Source organism: Sciurus carolinensis, chromosome 10, assembly GCF_902686445.1.
Source record: "Sciurus carolinensis chromosome 10, mSciCar1.2, whole genome shotgun sequence".
Classification (NCBI taxonomy): domain Eukaryota; kingdom Metazoa; phylum Chordata; class Mammalia; order Rodentia; family Sciuridae; genus Sciurus; species Sciurus carolinensis.
In genome coordinates, this window is record NC_062222.1 from 69678798 (window position 1) to 69702748 (window position 23951).

At 35.9% G+C, this 23951-nt stretch overlaps 2 protein-coding genes and 1 non-coding gene across 14 annotated transcripts in view; 1 reads left to right on the top strand and 2 right to left on the bottom strand.

Annotated features, from left to right (window-relative positions):
• Ptpn13 (protein tyrosine phosphatase non-receptor type 13) overlaps positions 1 to 16546 on the bottom strand; it is a 189038-nt gene extending 172492 nt beyond the window's left edge. For all 11 annotated transcript variants that reach the window (XM_047565871.1, XM_047565869.1, XM_047565866.1 and 8 more), the window contains exon 1: positions 16091 to 16546. The gene's annotated coding sequence lies outside the window, so the exon portion shown is untranslated. The remainder of the gene's footprint in view (positions 1 to 16090) is intronic.
• LOC124995202 (U6 spliceosomal RNA) lies at positions 5990 to 6096 on the bottom strand. Its single transcript, XR_007110671.1, has one exon. It is a non-coding gene; the product is annotated as a U6 spliceosomal RNA (small nuclear RNA).
• Positions 16547 to 16813: 267 nt separating the features above from the next.
• Positions 16814 to 23951, top strand: part of Mapk10 (mitogen-activated protein kinase 10) — a 607392-nt gene continuing 600254 nt past the window's right edge. For both annotated transcript variants that reach the window (XM_047565880.1, XM_047565878.1), the window contains exons 1-2: positions 16814 to 16965; positions 21901 to 21975. The gene's annotated coding sequence lies outside the window, so the exon portion shown is untranslated. The remainder of the gene's footprint in view (positions 16966 to 21900; positions 21976 to 23951) is intronic.

Genomic DNA, 23951 nt, shown 5'->3' on the forward strand with positions numbered 1-23951 from the left:
TTCGTACCTCTGTACAGAACATGCTTTTTTCCTTCAGTGACCTTTAAGATTTTCTCTTTATCACAGTTTTTGAATAGTTTAAATATAATGTTCACTGGTATATTTTTCTTCATCTTTCATATACAGTTCAATCATCCCTGATGGATTGGGGTCAAATCTTAAATGGGAGGTTGCCTCTCTAGATTATTTCTGTGGATCTTTTCACTAACAGCCTTAAGGGCAGGCATTATTCTGTTTAAAAAGCACATTTGAAAGAAATAGCAGTAAGGCTAAGGAATTTTAATGCTAGGGGAAAGAATGGAAGTTTGTGCAGCTAAGTAAGTCACAAAGTGGTTTTCCTTCTATAGAGTTTCTCTAAGAAGGATTTTTTCTTTTATAATTCTTGCAAATGAAAAGAACATTCATGGGAGGAGCAGGGATATACTGAATATGACGGCAGGAAAAAGGAAGAATGGCAAGCCTTGAGAAGGAAAGGCTGAGAATAAAATTTTTCTAAGAAAAATCATGAAGACCAAGTATCTGATATATTTACACGAAACACATCATCTTCTATACATTTTGGATCTAGTCTTTTGTTCTCTTTCTACACAAAAATCTAATGTTTATCTAATATGTTTAAGGTGATATATTAATCAAAATAGACATCTTGCATCATGATTATCACCATTACCCCTCAACAAATGTCAAAACCCAATATGGCAAATTCATATAAGTAGAAGGCTAAAATAGTGTAATGCATAGGTTGCTCACTGATTTGATTTACAGACGTGTTTTGTTTGGCTTGCAGAGTGATGATCCACACCACAATTTGTAAAAGTATGCAACTTCAACCAACATTTGAAAATGAGATTTTACAAATTAGATTTCATGTCAAAATCTTGGGAAAAATACTAGGAGATGTGACAGTGTTCAGGTGGGTTGCAGATAACCCCAGTAACTATAGTCTGAGCTCTTAAGTTCACTACCCCCAAAATATCTAATTTCTTTAAAGGAAAAACAAGATTCCTAGAGAGAGAGTTGGGGATGGAGCTTTGTGGTAGGGCGCCCGCCTAGGGTGCATAAGGTCCTGGGTTTAATCCCCACCCCCCGGGGGGCAGGGGCTGTCTTTGGGAACCAAAACCCAGAGCTTCATGTACCATAGGCTCTACCATGGACCTACAAACCCAGTCCTTTCTATTTTTAATTTTGAGTCAGGGTCTCACTAAATTGCCCAGGTTGGCTTCGAATGTCACTTGCAATCCTTCTTCCTCAGCTGCCCTACTAGTTAGGAATACAGGCATATGAAACCACAGCCTGCTACATTTCAGTACACACTTTCAAATTTGTAAAATGTATAACCATTACCTATGGTAAAAAGTAAGATACTTAAGAATAATAAACTTTATCTGCTCTAATTACCCAAGTTTAACCAACTCATGCTCTTTAGAAGACAATGAAACTGTTAATAAAAGACAAAAGATGTGTGATTATCTAAACCATTTGCATGTGGACAGTGATAAACAACTCTGAAGTACAAACAAACAAAAAAGGGATATGAACAGAATCAGTTGATGGAAAGAGTGATTCTAATTTTTTTGTCTCAAAGAACTCTAGGGTACAAATTCCACTTCTCTAAGAGCAAATGTCAACAGCCAACTATATTGTGAATGAATTTTAAAACCATATGATAAAACCAAAATTTAGAAACTTTTGCCATTCTCCCATCAGACTCTTTTTATACTACCACAATCAAAGCATCCAAGTCTGCTGAAAGAATTGATTCAAAGGAGAAGAAAAGATACTTTGTTTGCAGTCACCAACAGTTTGGAGCTCTGTAAATAACAGCTGTCCTCCAAACCAAAGAACAATTTTTAAATGCACTTAGCACCGAATGGAGACTTGGTGATGCATTATTCTTAGCCAACACACTTTAGTAAGTTTATTACTTCTAACCCTGAACCAAAAGTTAGAAATAATTATCACTATTAGTATATCTAGTGTGCGGTGTTTAAGTGCACAGGCTTGGAACCAGATTGCCTAGATGCAAAATGCTGGCTTCTCACTTACCATCTATGTTACTTTGGGTAAATTAACTAATTAATTTATTAATAGGTCATTTCAATTTCCATATCTGTAAAAATAGATACAGAGGCGCATCTATGTTAAGGTTGTTTTGAAGAATAAAAATTTTAACACATTAAATGGTATATTTTGCAAATATATACTATCTTTATTATTACCTGAATACCTTTGTAAAACAGTAACCCAGCCTCAAATAACATCTACTAGTTTGTCTAAAGAAAGAATTGGCTAAAATAATATAATTCATGAGAATCGGTAAATCTTCTTCATATTTAGACAAAAAAAAAAAAAAAAACAACTTCCAGTTAAATACTACAGTCTGTTTCTCAACATATTCTATACCTATAAACTCTTCAGAATTTAATATTCTACTCCTAAAATAGGTGTGTTTTCCCTTACAAATTACCATTTGGGGCATTTTTTTGTCTCTTTCTGGCCTTGTTAAATGAAAGTTTTCATTTAAAAAACAATAAACCAAAAGCAAGAACTATGGTTACAATCATGTGTTATTTACTAAGTTTTACCTTTTTAAGTTGAATATTTTATTTCCATGTTACAAGCTCCAAATCAATCTTTCCCCCCCCAATACTAGGGATTAAACGCAGGGCCTCACATACACTAGGTAAAAGTGCTCTAACACTGAGCTATACCCCCAGTCTTTTTTGTTTACTATTTTGAGATCAGGTCTCATTAAACTGCCCATCCTAGCATCAAACTTGGAAACCTCCTGCCTCAGTCTCCAGAGTAACTGGGATTACAACTATGTGCCACTACACCTATTTTAACAACCTAAATTTTGATGATCACAAAATTCCACTATAAGAATTTAGAATACCTTAAGTCATTCCTCTTCTGTAAGCTACTTTTATTGTTTCTAGTCTTATATCACTACAAATAATGCTGTGATGACCATCTAAATGTTTTATGATTTTCGAAATGACACTTTGTTATCTTTTCTTTACTCAACACTTTATAGGAATTCAATGCTGTGAAGGACAAAAGTGACAGGTTAGTAGAGAAAGACCTTGGAGGAGAGATAAACTGAAAGGAAAGTACATCACTGAAAGAACAAACTATTTGAAAGCTAATGAACGATCTCATAAATTTGGATTCTAAATTAAAGTGCCAACATCTCTTTCATCTTTTCCAAGTAAACTGAGGTAATTTTTTCCCACCTTGATACCGTTCACTTTAAAAGATACTATTTACACAAGAAGTTATGGTTAAGATAATTGGCTGTAGTCAGACAGACTTGGATTCAGATGTCTGCTCCACTACCAACCAGTTGTGTGACCTATGGCAACTCATTAAGCCTCTCTCAACTTGTTTTCTCTTCTGGAAAGAAGGAATAATAACATGTACTTCATAGGACTGTGAAAGACAAATAATATCCTACATGTCAAATTTTTAAGAGTGCTTAGAACACACAGTATCTGAAGAGAACCTTACCAATGTAACCATTTTCAGTGTTAATTTAGGTGGTTTGAAAGAAAATATAAATATTTAGATATATGATTTGTATGTAAATTGGCTTAATCTGATGGCACAGAATCATATTTATCGTCTTCCATATCATAGATAGCTTAAAAAATACTTTTCATGCAACATGGAAAGCTAATTGTAAAAGTATGGATGGAGATACAAAAAAAAATTTTATGATGCCCCTTATTATGGCAGTATGGCTATTTGAATATTAAGTTTTTAAAAAGATTAAGCCTGGGAATGTAGCCCAGTGGAACAGTACTGGCCTAGGCCTTGGGTTTGAGCCTAAGTACCACAACACAAAGCAATTAAAATACCAGATTAAATAGTAGTTTTAAACAACTCATAAACATAATTTTTGCTCCTTATAGCATATTCCACTGTAATTATTTATCTTGAAACAAACTAAGGAATTATTGGTTCCCCCCCCCACAGCATTAACAAGCCTAATATATTTAAAAGGATGCTAAGTGAACCAGGAGTTACTTTACATACTAGAATAACATTATTCCCTCTTGAGGTTTTTTTCTCCCTTAGAAATTTTTGGTAACATAAAAAGCAAGATAAAAGAATAATGCATTGGCCACCATATCTACACCTTGTTAATTCAGGAAATGACAACCGTTCAGATGATTTGGCTATAGAAGACACTATTTTAAATACTATTCTAAACTTTGCTGTTAAATTTAACAATCAACTTGGTGACTTTAGACAATCAACTAAGTATTTATAAACAGTCAAGGATGTTGTTTCTGGAATTTAGAATGTATATATCAAGTACTGATTGGGTAAAATACTAAATATATTTATTGGAATTGCATTACACTTGATGGCATACCAGATAAAACATTTATCTCACTAACAAGGAAAGCTGGGATTCATTTCAAAACTTTTCAGTAAATATCTGTCAGGTATAATGCTGATTTCTAAAGAGAAAATAGAAAATTTTTTTGTAGTCAACACAATTTGCAGAAAACATTTCCCAATTAATTTCAAATTTTGAATCCTAGTGATTATCATAATAAATGAGTAAGCATAAAGGCTGAGAGGAAAGTCATACTACTGGAAAATTAAAAACCCAGTTATGATAGTATAATAACAAACAACAGAAATTTTTGATTTAAAGTTTTTCTGAACTTATAATTTAGATGGTTCATTTTAAATACAATCCCCAATCCCAGATTATATGCACCCAAGCAGCAATAAAATACTATGATCCACACAGAATTTTCAATTAAACAAACATCACATATATTTTATTAAGAGACAAGATCTTTTGTCCTTTATTAACAATTAACAAATAGCAGAAAATGATAAATATCTTTAACTCAATAATAATTGGCTGATTGGGCAAATCAGGAGGTGTTAAGCAAAATCACTTTCCACTTAACCCAATGGTCCCAGCCTCAGTGGGATTTCCTAATTATGCCAAGCCCCAAATTTTACTTGACCATCACAGGTTGGTATTATATCTACATTTTACTCTTTATTTTCTGTAGATGTAGACTGAGGCCATTGCTGTTCAAATTATTGAACTTCAAACTGATAAGCCCTCTATAAGCCCTTTATCAATCTTTCATTACTTTCTCAGCAATGATTCCCAAATTTTACCTCTCTCCTTCTAATTCTTCCCCACCACCCAATTTACACTTGAAAGGAGATAGTTCTGCCTCCTCTGACAGTATTTTCTGTAAGATAATAGCATTTAGTACAAATTCTTTTATAGAATTTCATTTTCATTTCCACTCATCAGGAGGCCCACTGACCCAGCTTGGTAGCCTTCCCTTCATTCTCACCATAAAAAGTTGCTCTCTTCATGATTAAAAGTGACAAGTCTTCCTACATCTCATTCCTTTGCATCCAGACAGAGCTTCATAAAAGGAGATGATTCTTTCTTACTCTTTTTGTCATCTGAAACTCTCTACCCCCCCCTTTTTTTAAATTTATTTTTATTTTTTGGTACTGGGGACTGAACCCAGGGATGCTTTACCACTCAGTTAATTCCCAGATCTTTTTATTTTGAGACAGGGTCTCACTAAGTTGTTGAGGGTCTGCTAAGATGCTGAGGCTGTCTGCAAACTTGCAATCCTCTTGCCTGAACCTACCAAGTCTCTGGGATTCCAGGTGTGTGCTTACCATGCTTGGCTAAAAATCACTTAAACTTACAGAATATGTTTTCTTGTCATCTTCAAAAGTAAAAAGGAAAAGTTTTCTGACCTTATGAAACCTCCCAGCTCATCTAACTCTCATTCACTTTGCCACCAAATACCAATCCTCATTTCCATTTCCCTCTGTTTCTCTACATATCAGGGTAGTAAAATGGCTTTTTTGAAGGTAACAACACTTGACAGATCACCCTGTTCTTTTTCTTCTACTTCTCTTAGTTTTGTTTCACTAGCTCCCTGTGGAATCTGGAACTGCAAGTCATATACTCTTTTTTTTTTTTTTAAATATGGAACGCTTCACAAATTTGCATGTCATCCTTACACAGGGGCCATGCTAATCTTCTCCCTATTGTACCAATTTTAGCATAAGTGCTGCCAAAGTGAGCACAGGTCATACACTCTTGACTCTCCTAATGCACTTCCTTTAATATGACATTTCCCTATTTCCTTTTACTCTTTAGACACTCCCTTCTCACTTTCGCATGCCATCTCCAGCACTTCTTTTTAAACACTTCCTTTCTCTTGAATTCACCTTCTCATATCTTTTGTTTCGCTCTAGGACATTGCATGCTCATTCCCAGACTTCTAATAATGTCTTTAAGGCTCAGTTAGCTCAACAAGTTCTGCTTCCCAAGTGAATGTTCAGATTATATCAGAGCACACTTTCTTCCTTAAAACTTTTATTGTACTTATTCATTGCTTTACAATCTACAATGGCTTCCTATCTTTTGTGTGTGTGTGTGTGTGTGTGTTTGGTAGTGAGGGTTGAACCCAGGGGTGCTTTTCCACTGGGCTACATCCCCAGTCATTTTTATTTTTCACTTTGGGAGAGGGTCTCACTAAGTTGCTTAGGACCTCTCTAAGTCTCTGAGACTGACCTTGAACTTGCTATCCTCCTGCCTCAATTTCCCCAGCTGCTGGGATTATAAGTGTGTACCAGCATGCCTTCCTCATGTGTTTTCACGAGAATGTGTTTTTAACCCAGATTTTAAATTTTTTTGGTAGGAAACATTTTTTTCCTTTGTCGATATTCCTCAAAATACCGAAAACAATTCTGAATACAGTAATATAATTAGTTTATATAAGAAACAAAAGACATTCAAAACAAAATTAAATTTCTATTATTTGTAAATCATTGTAATTGTCGCTATAGCTACAGTCAAAAAATGTTGTGGGTATTTTTCTGACAATTTCCAAATTTTTCACATATTCAAGGACATATGGCAGATTTACCCTTTTCATTTTCTCTAAAATATTAACTCTTTCAGTCCTAAAGTGTCCTGTATATACTCTACCTTAAAAGACAAAAAAAAAAAAAAAAAACAATAATCAAAGCATAGTCAGTGAGAGGCCTATTCAAAACAATTTAAACTAGAAAGGGTAAAATCTAAGTGATGAAAAGATATGCCATACTTTCGTTTAGAATTATTAATCAGATTTCTCAGGTTATTATTTCCCCCAGTAATACAGCAGAAGACAGAAGTGAAAGGTAAAGACTTCTTGTAAACTGAATTGATGGACTGTGGCCAATCATTTTACATATTTATAATTCAAAACCAAAGGTTACAAAATCTTATCAAACAGATAACATTTCTATTTTACAGAACAGACCCTAAATTTTATTTATCCAAACAAATTTTGTTTATCCAAAATCACTGTACTAAAAGAACCAAGTTTCAAATTGAGGACTGCCTAAATTCAAAGTCTGAACTCTTAAGCACACTGTGCTTCCTAATTTTATGTCTGAATGTGATTAATTCAGACATAAAATCATGACATTATCTGGATTGAATTTTCACAAAAACAAAAGATTTATGACGGGATATAAATAGACAAATTTTGTTTTGTTAAAGGGTTAACACTAACTCAAATTAGTATTTTGATGGTAAGCCAAATACTGATTTTTTAAATGATAAGAAGTAGTAATATTATTAAAAGGAATTAAGTATCAAATAATGTAAAGAACAAAAGTACTAATTATCTTAACAGCTGTGAAACAGACTCTGGAAAAGTAAATCCAGAGTGTTTAATATCTACTAGGTCAAGCCCCTTTACTATCATTTGGGTCTAGATATCAAGTTTTAAGTTCACAAGCCCTCCCCAAAGAAACCTAGCACAAACTACATATAATTTTTTCTATGTTTTTTTATTTACTACAACCAAATTCCACTAAACCTAAAGTAAACAGGACCAGATACAGGAAATCTAAAGGGAACAATAATTGGATCCCCAATATGCACTTGCTTCAGTGGCTTTGGGATGTCCAAATGTGCAGCAAAAACTACAATTCTAAGCTTCCTTTACAAGAAGGAGTGGACCAATAGAAAAGGAAGTTATTGGGTAAGGCTTTCAAGAAAATTCTTTAAAAGAATCTGACTCAGCTGGAAGGCACTCTTAACCTGTGCAGTTTTCCCACTTCCATGTTGTTTCTGCCTGGAAGGGCAGTTTGAACAGAATGCTAGCAGTCATTTGTCACCCTGAGGCCATTTTGATGAAAGCCATACATTACAGAAATGGAGAGAAAAAAACAGATGTATGGATTCACAGCTCTGGATAATTATGCCTGGACTCTTAAGAGAAAATCCCAGCCTTCTTTGTGCTAAGTCTCTTACATTAGCTACTTATTCCAATTTCTAACTGACACAGGAAGCAGCACAAATAATTCACTGCAGTTTTCTTAGAGTGATTACAATGAATATCTCAAGAAGCATGGAAATGTGTCCTCACTGTGTAGCATCAGTGGCAATTTAATCTTAGCATTTCAATATAATCTCAAAATCCCTCTGAAGTTAAGAGAAGGCTTGATGTACTAACATAAACACTGAAAAGATTCAGATGAAACAGCTCAGTGAAGTCTTCAGTCACAAATTTAAGGGGATATTTTATGTGTCCACATCAAAATATATTCTTTTGTTTAAAAGTAAATTCTTACTAAATCTTCATACTGGAAAATAAAATATTCTAGATTTTTTTATTGTGACTAAGAATTATATAAAATAAGCTATGAAAATAGCATTTAATTGGCTTGAGTTATAACTACAGTTAGAGTATTATGGGGTACTATGCAATAACACATACGCTGGTTTTCATTTCTATAATCCTTAAAGTAGTGCCAGAGTTTCAAAGTTCCAACTAAACACAGTGAATGGTATATGTCTACAGTAAAGTTTTTCTGGTGTAGATTCAATAACTGAACATTCCTGAAGGTTCCTTTGTTTATTGTATTGATTTTTTTTATTCTCAAATCTGAAAATTAAAAAAAAGATATTCCAGCTTTTTATGAAGTACAGCTCAATTTATACTTTTTGGCCTCAACAAATTTTCAAACAGTACTTACAAAATTGAGATTTTTATATATGAATCATTATCGTAAACTCATTCCTTGAATTGAGCATAGAAAACAGCATCAGAATAAAACTAAAACAGATTGTGTAAAGAATAAACTTAATCAATATTATATTTAATTGCATGAAATTACACATCAGCTTAGGTAATTAGGAAAATAAAAGATACTGAGGAAGTTATTAATCTATCATTCAAAACTGAAATTCCAGTCCCAAAATACGTATTATTTTCTTTCTTCAAAAACAGACTTAAGCCAGGCATGATGGTGCACACCTATAATCCACACCTATAATCCAGGCTGAGGCAGTAGATTCACAAATACAAAGCCAGCCTCAGCAACTTAACCAAGTCTTAAGCAACTTAGTGAGAACATGTCTCGAAATTTAAAAATTAAAAAAAAAAAAATTTACAAGGACTAGGGATGTGACTCAGTAGTAAAAAAAAAAAAAACCACTGAGTTCAATCCCCATATCAAACAAACAAAAAACTGACATGTTTTGTGTGTGTGTATCTATTCTTTTGTTTTTTGTAGTACTGGGAATTAAATCCATACATGCTAACAAAAGCACTCAGCCACTAAGCTACATACCCAGTCCTACATTTTATTTTTCCAAAGAAATATTTAACTATAATGAGAATTAAAATAATTAACCATCCTTAAATAGTTTTAAAAAAACTTTTTTGTTGTAGATGGACACTGTGCCTTTATTTTATTTATTTATTTTTATGTGGTGCTGAGGATTGGATCCAGTGCCTCACACATGCTTGGCAAGAACTCTACCACTAAGCCACAACCTTAGGCCCTAATTGTTAATTTTTAAAGCTATACTTTTCTAGAAGCAAAAGTAATACATAGTGCTAAGAGAAACTAAATTTCTTAAAAGGATTCTCTTATTTTTTAAAAAAATCATCAGACTATATTTCTTCAAAACAAAACAAAATACAACTCTGAATATCTTTACTACAAATTTGGGTTACATAATTATTCTAACCTCGATTTAGGTTATTCAACAAGAGTGCTTCATTTTTGTTCCATGGACTCCATGGTATGTTACAAATGATGGAATAAACATAAGATATGAGAATGACATTATACACAAAACATTCCATCAAGCATCCTTTCAACAACTTAATTCCCAATATTCTATATGCAAATTTACCTGAACTGAATAGGCAGAAAAGAGGCATGTATTTATCTTTAAAAAAAAACAACAAAAGTAACACCTACCAAGAAAGAATATTTTAGTAGAAATTAATTTCTGTTCTCATTTAAACTCAGAACACACTAAGCCAATAACACTTTGATTAAAGTGATTAAAGGATATCTTTTTAGGTGTTTTCAGAAGGGGGTGTAGGTGGAATGAACTACACAGTACAGTTTCTTCTAAGCTGTGCATCAGTAGCTAAAAAGTGACAATCACCATTAAATTCAGTGACAGTGTGAATTTCTGACTATCTGAAAATCTTTAGGAACCTCATCTTTCCCCTCAAAGGAATAACTTTCACATTGGAAAAAAATGATCACTCCTATAAATTCATGTTAAAACCAATAAGACAGTTTTCTTGGAAAATTTGGTCATATCATGTGATAACTGCCTCCACATATAAAGGAAAAGATGATCTTCATCAAAAAAGAAAGTCTTTAATTAAATCCCAACACTTGAGTTGGGAAGATGACTATTTCTATTTCAGAGTTTGGGAACATTACATTTTCAGACCTGAAACTTTCACAGTATACAAAGGCATTTAAGTCAGTTAGTTAGATTGAGAGCATGCTGATATAAGTAACAAGAATTACTGACACTAAATTTCCTCTTCTCAGATATTCCTGAAAAGAAAAATTTTATAAGTAGCTACAACAGAGTGAGGAAAGAGATAATGTAAATTTTTTAAAATGTGGTATTCCTCTTCACCTAAAAAAAAAAAAAAAAAAACAAAAAACAAAAAAACTGTACATATTTTAAATTATAAATCTGAAAGAAATGACTTGGAGCAAACATATTCCCTTTCAGATGTAAGAAACTAGTATACAAATTTCAAAACCCTAATCAGAAAGTAAATAACGTTGTGTAGTGAGGAAATGTTCCATATCTGAGTTGTTTGATACAGTAACTACTAGCTGCAAGTGGCTACTAAGCAACTTAAAATGTGGCCAATGGCAGGATGTGGTGGCGCATGCCTGTAATCACAGTGATTTGGGAGGCTGAGGCAGGAGGATTTGCCAGCCTGGTCAACTTAGTGAGCTCTTGTCTCAAAATTAAATGAAAAGGATGTGGGCTGGGGATATAGCTCAGTTGGTAGAGTGCTTACCTCGCAAGCACAAGGCCCTGGGTTCAATCCCTAGCACCACAAAAGAAACAAGAAAAGGACTGGGGATAAAGCTCAGTGGTAGAACACTGAGCCTAGCATGTGTGAGGTCCTGGGTTAGACTCTAATACCACCAAAAAAAAAAAAAAAAAGTGGCTAGTGGAAATGAAAAACTGTACCTAATTTTAACTAATTCAAATATAAACTTAAATAGCCTCACACAGGTAGGGACACTACAGTGGACTGTATAGCTCTAGAATATTGAAGAGAAATATTTGTACCTTAAATTCTGATTTAAATAGTAAAAAATCCTGTAGATGGACATAGATGCTTCTAAATTTTCTTTTTAAAATGTGTGTGACTTATAAGGAAGGAAGGACTATAATACAGCATAACAATGTTGCTGTATTTGTGGGAACCAAATTTTCTATACTCACTTCCTTACATTGGTCTGGATCTGTTGTAATGTCTTGAGTTTTGAGAAATGTAGCTATCTGGATCTCTCTCGCAAGGTTTCTGATTTAATTGGTCAGGGTTGTTGCCTGAGCATAAAAATTTCTTAAAGCTATCAAAGTGATTCTAAGGTAGAACCAGAGTTGGGTACCTCTAAACTAGAATATTAAAAACTGTTTATTAAGTACAGATGCAGTATGAAACCTAAGGCTTTTTTTTTTTCTTCCGGAATTGAACCCAGGGCACTTTATCACTGAACTACATCCCAGCACTTCATACTTTTTATTTTAAGACAGAGTCTCATTAAGTTGCAAAAGGCCTTGCTAAGTTGCTGAGGCTGCCCTCAAACTTGTGATCCTCCTGCCTCAGCCTCCTGAGTCAGTGGGATTGCAGGTATACACCACTGTGCTCAGCTAAGACATTCCTCAGATGGCACGTGAAGGCCTTTGGACAACCCAATTCAAGCCAAAACCCCACAGACTAAACATGAGTTACACATTCTAGACATTCAGGAATGACTTGGGTAGACAGTCATAAGTTTTTATAATTACTGAATGTTATTTAATTTTGCCAAAGAGATTCGAAAGCAAGCTAGATAGAACTGATTGTCAACTTGTACTTGCAACTTTTGCATATGCTATTTAATTTCATCCCCAAAATACCCTGGAGGTAGATATTGTCCCATTATTTACACATGAGAAAGTAAACTTAAAGAAATATTCTAGAATTTGTATATGTTTGTCACAGTGAAGACCTTTACACTCTAATGCAGAAGCATTCTCTTTGAGGCAGCTTGTTTCAGAAAATTTTCACTTTCCTAGTGTGAAAAGAAAGCAAGAAAAAGAAAAAGTAGAATTCAATGGTGGAGCACAAGATAAGGCAAACACGTTGAAACAAGTATTTGAACCAGTCCCCATTCCTATAATTCCTGTGCATCTGATAGCAAACTCTGGGGGAAATAAATTAGGTTTATGGTTCAAATCTACAACAGTCTCTATACTAGCATATTTAGGAGTTGCTTTTTTTTTTTTTTTTAATCCTGAGAAGATAAACAATTGGTCTACTGCTTCACAAGTGATTATTAATGGTCTCATATTTGGGAATAGGATAGAACAAGATGCTTATTCACAAAATGGGAATAGGAGAAGGATATTAAACATGTTTTCATTTTTCCCCCAGACTCAAAGATTATTGGATTCTCCCAAAACAGTTTACAGACCACAGTCTTGATATGACATATTTACAATAAGTATGGAAATTATAACTTTAACTTAGGCCACTGAAAGTCATATATTAGTTTACTTATTAAAAGCTATCTTTAAAAAAAAAAAAAAATCCAATTCCTGAACTGTTCAACCCATCTCAATTTTCCAACTAAGAGAAAAAGGTTTTCAGGGAAAAAAGAGAAAGTAAGAAAGGAAGGAAGGAAGGAAGAAAGAAAGAGAAAGAAAGAAAATGTGGAGGAAATAACAGAAGAACAGATTCCCCATCATTCCCATCAACTCTGACCTTTTTATCCTGAGACCCAATATCTTTTCTCCTTTCTCAGGCTCATACCTTTGAAAGTGACATTAATGCAACGGAGTCAAACTTGGTTACATCAGAGACCTGATAGGAGAATACTTTCAATTAGCTATTTTAATTAATGGAACAGATTTTTCCCAAACCTATTTCAAGTCCCATATGATGACACACGCCAGTCATCCCAGCTACTTGGGAGACTGAGGCAGAAGTTGAAGGTCAGTCCAGGAAATTAAGGGAGAACCTAAGTCAAAAATAAAACATAAAAAGAGCTGGGGGTATAGTTCAGTGGTAGAGTGCTTGTCTAGCATACACAAAAGATTCTGCGTTTAATGGGGGGGCATGTTAAAAAATAAGAGTATATTGACAAGGAATTAACTTCTAAATTCAATGGCTTGGATTATGGTTGTGTTTCTTTTCAATTTCAAGAAGTTTTAAAAATCATTATTTGATTATACTATAGAAATGTTTTGTAGTTTATTTAAAAATTATATTTGTAGTTTATTTAAAAATTATACACAGTCAGAATAAGAGAAAGAAATTTCAGTTTATCCTTTATAATCCTTTTCTTCAGGACACTTGGGGCTGAATAAACTGAGAAAATATACACCCAATTGATATGGAAGAAGCTACAGTGCTTCCCCATACAATCCTTAATCTATTAACAGTGGGGCAGAGCAAGTTTTTCTTAATAATAAGTAAAGAATACATCAATTCCATTCCTTTAAAGATGAACACCTAGCATCCAAAAGAACAGATATTCAATTCTTTCACATTCAAGCCCTACATTTAAGAAGCACCCCTCTAGAGAGAGAGAGAGAGAGGGAGAGAGAGAGAGAGAGGATGTTAGCTAAGATTTACAACCTTTGATCCCTACCACAGTATTAAAATCCACCCTTCAAATTGACATTAGTTTGTTAGCCATAGTGGTGCATGCCTGTAAGCCCAGCGACTCAGAAGGCTAGGGTAGGAAGAAGTTTGAAGCCAGCCTCAGCAATTTAGTGAGACCTAAGCAACTTAGCAAGACTCCCAAAATAAAAATTAAAAAAGGAGTGGTGATGTAGCTCAGTGGTTAAGTGACCCCTGGGTTCAATCCCCCAAACACAAATGTGGGGTGGGGTAGGATTGACACTGGTTTTAATGGTGTGTGTGTGTGTGTGTGTGTGTGTGTGTGTGTTAACATAATAGGTCATTTATATTTTTGGATGCTGGGAATCATCTTTAAAAAAAATGTAAGCTTTACACACTAGTAAAACTTTTGGTAGGATAAATGTAAATTCAAAATAAACATACATAATGGAAAAGGAAGTCATAATTCTCTAATTGCACAAGTGAAAGACACTATAAAATTAGTCCCTTTTCTTAATAATTAACCCTAAATAATTTTTTTAATTCTAGTTTCCATCCTACCCTTTCCAGACATACACTCCCACAAAGCCTCCAGAACATTAAAGTTAGAACACAATGTTATGAAAAAAATTACAATAAATTTAGGATTAGATGATAAAATAGGTAATGTGCTTCTGTATGAATTACTGAATCAATATATGCATGAACTTAGTAAAAAAATGCTTCTAGTTATATTTTAAAAAGAAATAATTTGTAGCAAAGCACCACACAAGCAGCCAATGAGCATGAAGCAAGTTTTCACCTTGATCCGACCAACCCAGTCATCAAAAATTTGGGAAAATATCAACACCTGTTTCATAATAAGAAAACTTAATTCCCCCCCTACTCTTTAGTAAAATCTATAGATATAGATTTTTAAATCTTGCTAATTAGTTACCAGAGTCCTTTAACCCACAGATCAGGTGTCCTACATTTTGTTTAGGTCCCGCCTTGAAAACAAACCCGATTGCCCCATTTTCTGAGAGGTAAACTCAGCTCCAGGCAGCTCCCTATGAAGTCACCGCGTTTGTTGTTTCAAAGATGCAATTAAACGAAAATGACACAAGTCTGTAGAAGAGATTACCTGGAAGTGTGTGGAGGTGTAGATTCTATATGTGCAAGGCTAGTGAAAACTGTATTGCTGCAAATCTTGGGGGCTATGATTTTAGCCATCCTCCCTTCTCCGATACATTCACAACAAAAGGAAGTTCAACTTCGTAAGAATTTTCTTGATTTGGGTTTAACTTCAGCTTTCCAGCTCTCTGCACTTACAGTACCAGGTAAGGAGCAAGGGCGCGGGAGAGGGAAGGTGCAGAGGAGAAAGAGTTTTAATTTGAGCAAGAAAAAAAGCAATAAAAGAGCTTGCATCAGACAGAGTCTCCCTCTGTCCCCTTCCTCTTTCCCCACCCCCTCTTCTTCGAGCCCTTACACATACACATTCTTCTGGGCGGCCTCTAACCACACCATCTCCACAATCATTTACAGAAATTAGAAACAGACTCCGGGAGCCTTCTCTTAGCACGCACTGAGTAGAGCTGTCTGTACAAGTATGATGGGGCAAGGTCACTCCCTATTACCCCACAATCTCTCACTCCCTGTTTGGGGTTTCATTCCCAAGAATCTGGCTTTCTTCCGCTCTGCCTAAATGAAATTTCATCTCATCCTTTCCCACCCCAGTCACCCTAACTCCGCTCTTAACATACAAACACACCCGACCAGCAAAACCAAAGAAAAGTTTCTTTCACCAGGTCAACAGAGGAATTGGGCTTAGGGGTTGGAGCAAAAGCAGAGAGACAGAAGAGGGCGAATGAGGGGTACTTTGGTTCTAGCACATCCCGTCCAGCGCCCAGGGCTGCCCTAGTCCTCACCCGCTCGTCTGGAGACCCGTTCCTACTGCTGGAGCTCGAGGCAAGGATTGCGGGAACGCGACGTCCGGGCTGGCCGCCGGCAGCCGCCGCGGGTGCGGAGAGCCACCACCTCTTCTCCCCCGAGCTGCTGCAGGCGTGGGCTGAAGGAGCTGAGGAAGAAGCCTGGGAGCGGGAGAGGAGAAGCAGCATCTCCTCCTCCTCGACGCCTTGGAAACGCCCCTCCGGAGGCGACCCCCGCCGACTGCCTGACCCCAGAGCGTTAGCGCACTCGCCGCCCTACTGTGCTCTGCGTCCCTTCAAGAACTTCGCCAAACCCTTTGGTGAGAGCGCCTCAACTCCTGCAGCAGGCTCCGAGCGCTGCCGAGGCGGCCGAGGCGGACCGGGGAGCCAGGGAGTGCTGCTCCGCGGCACGGCGGTCTTCAGGGGCCGTGATCATGGTGTGTCACCCTCGCCTCGGCGCGGCCGCCTGAGCTACTGGCACTACTGGAGCTCCACCTCGGGCGGCCGCGCCAGCCCCGCCCCTCAGTCCTGTCACTCAACTCTTCCCGGGCTCCAGGAGGACAAGCGGATCTCCGACCCTGAGCTCCACTCGACCTCATTGGCCCGTCTGGTTCCAGCTCCGCCCCCTCCCAAGGGACGAGGTCGCCGGGGAGACCGGCGCCCGAGTTCCCATGACAACCGGTGCCTTGGGCCTGGCTTTTAGTGTTCCTCTGACTAGCCTGACGCTTAGGTTGATGGCGGAGCCGCAAAGTTCTAAGAGCCTGCTCTCTGGACACCTACTGTCAGCTAAGTTGAAAATGCATCCAAGGGCCGCACACTTCCAACTTCAGAAACAACTTTGTGGCCTGGGGAGTGCGTAGCCCGGAGAGTAAAAAGTGCGTAACTGCTAGCTGTTCCCCTGGCGACCTAAATTACCCCTCCCCCCTTGCGCTCCCCTGCCTCAGCCTTGTTTCCATATTCTCACCGGGAGATTTGGGCTTTGAAAGGATGAGGAGAAAGTGGAAGAGAAAGACCAGAGCTGTGCCAGCTCCCTGGAGCAATAAAGCAAGTTAGAAATGGCGGGGTTAAAGAAAACAGCTCCGTGAGTTTTCCCACAGTTGTAAAGTGATCTTCAAAGGTGTGGAGGCAACACAATTCAGAATGCCCTCGGGAAAACTCAAATACTAAAAATTTTCAAAAGTATGTAAACGCTAGTCTTGGTATTTTCTCTTTGAAAATAAGATAGTCCTAAAGTTTAAAAATTTAAATAAGAAGTTTAACATAAAATAAGATAATCTCCATTTTTCTATACGTCCTACAACTTGATAAAGGTATATTGTGTAGTTATTCCTCTCATAGAAACTAAGGGATTTAAGTTTTAATATTTTACAAGAAAGTCTTGAAGAATTTATGATCAAATAGTATTTTGCTGTTTGAGTTTTGAAAGTTTTGGTTTATCCTAGAGGTACAAGGTAACCTGTTCCACTCAGGGAAGGAGATCCCCTGCCTCTGCTCCCCACCCGGAGATAATTTAGTCTAAAGCCCCTAGTATTGAGCCCTTGGTAAATTGTTATTTCATGCCTGGCTCCAAAATGGAGAGATCCGAGGCTTATCCGGCTTCCCCAAGAAAACTGCAATCCTAGGTTCCCCAGCCCCTGAGGCTGCTGTACGTGTATGATGAATGAGGGAATTAATAGTAATGATTTACCTTTGGCTAGCACTTGAGTTTTCATTATCTCATTTACTAAATGAATAACTGTGATGGATGTCTTCAGTCAGATGTGCCTTCCAAATATGCATTGAATATGATTACTCACAGTGCCAAACACAATGGAAAATATACAGCAGAATTTTAAGATAAGGTCCCTGCCCTCAAGGAGCTAACCATGGAGCTAAGAAAGCAAGCTAGCACTCTTGAAGCAATTTTGAAAACAATTATAGCTAAAACTTTCAGGCACGTTGGAGTATCCAAGTAGATAAAAGAAATTTATGAAGGAAGAGAGTTTAATTTGGACTTTGAAGGGTAAGTAGTGGAATGAATGAAGCAAAAGACAAGGAAGGGAATGGAGGCAAACAACATCAGACTAAAGAGCAACAGGAGGAATGAGAGAGGAAAGTAAATAGCAGTGAGAAGACCAGGGTAGTTAGAGTGAAGACAGAAATGAATGACTGGGGCCCTTTTCCCACCTTTTCCTCCAGTTTTAAATATTCTGGTTCATGTATCAGGGAGGTAAAATAAGAGAGAGAGGCAGATTTTGGAAGAACAAAAGGCTTCACGGAACATCTGCCTCTGTTTGCCAGTGAAAGAAAGTTTATACATTTATCGGAAAGAAAAGCAGTATTCATAATACCTGCTAAAGCTTGTGCAGTCATGTCAAAAAGAAGGTGCAGAGAGAATGGTGCTGTAAATTTTCAGAAAATTAGAGAAACCACAGTGTTGTAAGCATTTTCTTTCTTTGTTTTGCATTGAGACCATTTCAGGTGGTTACCCTCAGGCCTTTTCACCAGTAATCCCTCTGTTTGGGATGAGCTGAAAAGCTGTTTTAAAAATAAAACCAGATAAAAAATACACAAAAGGGAAATCTGCAGGTTAATCTCCTTTCAGATGTAATATAAAAATCCAAATTAAATATTACTAAATAGAACTCATTACTAAACTCATATGCTAAAATGAAGAGGAATTATTCCAGGTATATAAGAATCATTCAATAACAAAAAAATTTTCATATAGTTGACTATATTAATAGATTAAAGGAGAAAAACAGTATGTCTCAATTAAGGCTGAAAATATTTTATAAAATCCTACCACATCATTCCTAATAAAAAATATTTCAAGAATTTGGATTTAAAAATAGGTATGTTGTACTGAAACCAGCAACTTGCTTTATAATAAAACACTGTGATTATTCCTATTGAACCCAGGAACAAGGCACGAACACTTACTATCAGATCCTTTAACAATGGAACTGGTAATCAATGCAATTAAATATGAAATAGAAAATAGATTAAATGTTGAACTGCATATACATATGGAGGATTATCATTATATGCAAATGATATGAAAACCCAAGGGAATCAACTAAAAACCATTAAAAGCAATGAGAGATGAGCAATGAAAGATGAAGTAACTACTTATAAAATTGACATACAAAAATCAAGTTTTCCTGTGTTTAAACCATAAGCAATTGAAAAATAAAACATAAAAGGAGTTCTTTTTATAATAATCACCAAAAATCAAATATCTAAAAATAAAAGAAATTTATAAAATAATTTAAAATGACAAACTTACATAAGAATTTTAGGAAGAGAGAGGTACTTTAAATATCAAGAATCAAACATTGTATGATTATAATGTTTTTAAAAAATAATCTATATATCTAGTATAATTCTAATCAGCTAACATATGCTTTGGGGATTTGATAAAATAACTTAAAAATTTATTTGGAAGAGTATAACAAAAAATAATCAAGAAGACAGTGAGGACTGGGATTGTGGCTTAGTGGTAGAGCACTTGCCTAGCACACATGAGGCACTGGGTTTGATCCTCAGCACCACATATAAAACTCAATAAAAAATAAAGTTATTATTTACTAAAAAAAAGAAGATGATGAAGGAAGGAATTACACTGGAAAAATATTAAATTAAATTATAAATTACAATGATTATCAGCAGACTAAAATGGTCAACTAGATGTAATATCATTCAATATACGGTGTTGAGAAAACTATTTCTTGTGTATCTTTTCAGACTCACACCTACATATCCTTTTTCAAAGGTTGTTACATATCTAATATCTTGATTTTTAACTTTATTTCTTTGATCTCTATACCAGATGCTTTAGATGAACTTAACTCTTTTGTGAGGCTGTACAATATCCTTTTATTTAGATGTAGCATAGTTTATTGAACTCTTCCCTTTTCAATGGACACATAGATTATTCCCAAACTTTTGCTATGCCTTACAAATTGAAATACATTTCTTTGTATTTGGTTCTGGATTACATATGGTATAGATTTGTAGGTTTAACTTCTAGAAGTATAATTGCTAAATTAAGGAATAGGCATATTCCATACTTTAATGGACAAAATCAATCTGCCCTCTAGGAGGATGGGACAAATTCTGGTCATCCTAACAAAAATAGAAAATTTTATGGCATACCATTTCCCTACATCCTTATTAATACAGTGTTACCAAAATTTTTTTATCTTCTGCCAGTCTGATAGTTATAAAATGATATCTCATTGTAGGTAAAATTTTCATTTCTCTTATGAGCATCTTTTCATATGAATAAGCCATATTCTTTCCTATCACTGAGAATATTCTCCATGTTTTCTTCTAGAACTTTTAAGTGCTTATTTTTCTTTTTTCTTTTTCTTTTTTTTCATCCATATGGAATCTACTTTGGTGGTAGAAGCAGCTGCCCAGTTGTCCCCACATCATTACCTAATAATTTAGTTTTCCTCCCTCTACAATGAAATGCTTCCATATATTTTAGAGTCTACTTCTAAGCTCTATTTGTCCAATAATATTTAGATTTCAATGTAAAAACATGAAATCATAAACTACTAGAAGGAAATAGAAGTGAATTTATTAAAACTTTTGAGAAAATATGGTCTTTCTACCATACTAAAGAAACCCAGACATACTAAAGAAACCCAGACATACTAAAGAAAATAATTTGTAGGAATACAAAGTTTCTGTAGTACAATGGAAAACAACAAATGAAATGCCATAGAGTTTTTTTTTTTAATACTCTTAGATAGTATTTATAGTCTATACAACTGGCAGAGAGCCAATACCTTGAATTAAAAAAAAAAATTTACAAGCTCCAAGTGATGGTGAATGCCTGTAATCCTATAATCCCGGCTACTCAGGAGACTGAGGCAGGAGGATTGCAAATTCAAGGCCAACCTTAGCAATTTATGGAGGCCCTCAGCAAACTTATCGAGAACATGTCTCACAAAAACAAATAAATAAAAAGAACTGGGGATGTAGCTCAGTGGTGAAGCTACCCTGGGTTCAATACCCTGTACCAAAAAACAAACAAACTTAAAAATCAGTGAGAATAACTTAAAAATCAGTGAGTTATGACTGAGGGCTGTGGGTAATAGGAGAAAGACATGAAGAGAAAATTTACAAAAGGATACATACAGACAAGCAGTAAATATTTGGAAACAACTGTACTACAGAAAGAAAAATTGAGAAATTTCATTTGTAACTATCAAGTTGGGAATATTTTAAAGACCTAATATCTAATATTAGTGAAAATATGTGAAATAGATAATGTCCCATGAAGGTAGCATTATAGATTGACTTATTCATTTGTGAATTCAATTTCAATATGTTTCACAATTTATAATGTTTATAAACACAAATACACATCCTGGGAATATAGTCTTGGGGGTCTGGTGTCCATTATAGGATGATCCCGGAGTCCCACATAAAATATTACTGACTTAGTATGTCACAAGAATGGTCCCTAAGTGGGGAGCATCCTGAGATCCATATGCCACTCGGTGCCCAATTAATTTTTTTCCGAGAGAAAGCATCCATACATTTCAGTAAGTTCACAAAGGGGTTTTTATCCCTCCAAAATGTTAAGATTGCATACTTCAAATGACATCGATTTTAAAACTTCACTTTTTACCTTAAAGGCTGAAATTGATTCTGGGGTAATCCAAATCTGTAATCTGCAGTGTTTTCCCAGCTGGCTTCTTGTGTTGTTCTCAATGTGAAATAGTTGCATTCTGCCTGGGACTAGCTATGTTAGTGTTTTTTTTGTTTTGTTTTGTTTTTAAGTCCAGAAACATATTATCCTTTCTTGCTTACAGGGTGAGGACTGTGATTGGAACTTTGCCCAGGTGAGAAGCAGAAGCAAGATAAGTAATCCACCAAAACATGAGCAGGTAATTGGAGCACAAACTCTGACAGTGCTTAAGGAAGACTTTGTGAAGCAGTACTAACACTTCCAAGTGAACCAAGAATTAACTGGGGGGAAAATGCAGTGATGGAAACCAGATAGGACTACAATTACCCTGGGGTCCACTGAATAAACAGGTTAGTTTCTTTTTGTCAAAGCTGAACCCTCTTAAATTTGAGAATTCCCTTAGGATGTAGAGTTACATGACAGCAGTGGCATAGATAACTCTAAATGTTGGGAGGCAGCCTAGTAGCTCAGCAACATTGAAAAGAGCACTGCATTTACAATCAGGAGACCTAAGGACAAATCTTTTCAACTTCTTTGATCCTCATTTTCCTCATTTACAAAGTAAATGAAATAAGAATAGCTAATATGTCCCACACATGATAGCCTGTAAATATTCAGCAGGAGCAAATGAACTATGTGCACAAGAAGTGTTTGTAAACTGTAAATCACAATTTTAAAAAATAAAAAACAATGACAAGTTATGTAGGTTTTTGAAATTAGTGGAGGTTTAGACGAGATAATTTTTGAAAATAATCTTATTTTGAAGCAAAATTTTGGAAAATGTTTATTAGGTACTAGAACTAGGTAGCCCTATGAAAGACAAAGTCAGAATTTTGTTTGTTTGTTTGTTTGTTTATTATACTGGGAGTTGAATCAAAGGCACTTTACTACTAAGCTACAACCCCAGCCCTTTTTTGTTTTTCATTTCGAGATGGTCTTGCTCAATTGATTAGGGCCTCACTAAATTGCTGAGGCTGGCCTCGAACTTTCGATCCTCTTACCTCAGCCTCCCTAGTCACCAGGATTACAGGGGTGTGCCACCATATCCAGCTAAGGCAGAAAATTTAATTGTGGTACTCCTGTAATTTATACTTTTCCTTGTCAACCAACTTCTTTAATACTTCACTCTTCCAGTTGCCCCTCACTGGCCCCAAACTGATTGGGGTGACAGAATTAGGGCTGGTTGCATGTTAGGCTAAGTGCAATCATATATCCCTACTTGATTTGCCTGGTGCTTCAAGACTGTACCTGAACCAAAATCTTTTCCTTACTTAGATTCTTTGGCCAGAAATTCTCACATTCAGTTACTAATGAGTTAAACTGGAAAGGTGTTATCTTCAGAAGGTCATAGTTAAAACTCCTTTTACCTTCTAGCTTTCTCTCTTCACACATTAGTGTGGATCGGTTTATCAGATTAGGTAGTTGTCACTTTAAACCCTGAGGGAGAGAGATACTGAAGCAGTAAATTTTAATTAATGAAGGGGAAGGAGGAAAGAGGGAAAGAAGGGAAGCCAGTTTCGGGGTGTGTGCGTGTGTGTGTGTGTGTGTGTGTGTGTGTGTGTGTGTGAGAGAGAGAGAGAGAGAGAGAGAGAGAGAAGCAGAGAGAGAGAGAGAGAGAGAGAGAGAGATTTAGTGATAGGAGAGAAGAGAAATCTATAGTATTTGGGTGACCCTTAGGGCTGATGATACCAAGGGAGGGGATCAGGGAACTATACGTAGTACTAAAGGGGTGTGGCACTGAAGTCAAACTGCCTAATTTACAATTTTTATTAGGGTTGGTCCTGTCTGACTCACTTTTACTACTTGTTCTGGCAAGTTATGTAACCGCCTATTCAATTTGGTTGAAGGGAGAATGGCAAATAAACGTAACCCTTCTGTTTTTTGAAACTTAACTGTTAGAGCATACAGTAGACAATGTAATAGGAATAAACTATCATCTAAACCTGGCCCAGAGGGACTTGCCTTATGGTTTGTGACTGCTAATCATGATTATTATTATTATTTTTTTTATTTTTTTATTTTTTAGTATTCCCTCAAATGGCGACCAAGAGAGAAGTTAAGCTTTCTAGGTTACGTTCTCTTTTAAAGTGGTGATTTAACATTGTGATGTGAGTAAGCTGCTAAGCAAGAAAGTTGATCATTAAAGACTTTGTTAGGTGGAGTAGGAGTTTTTAA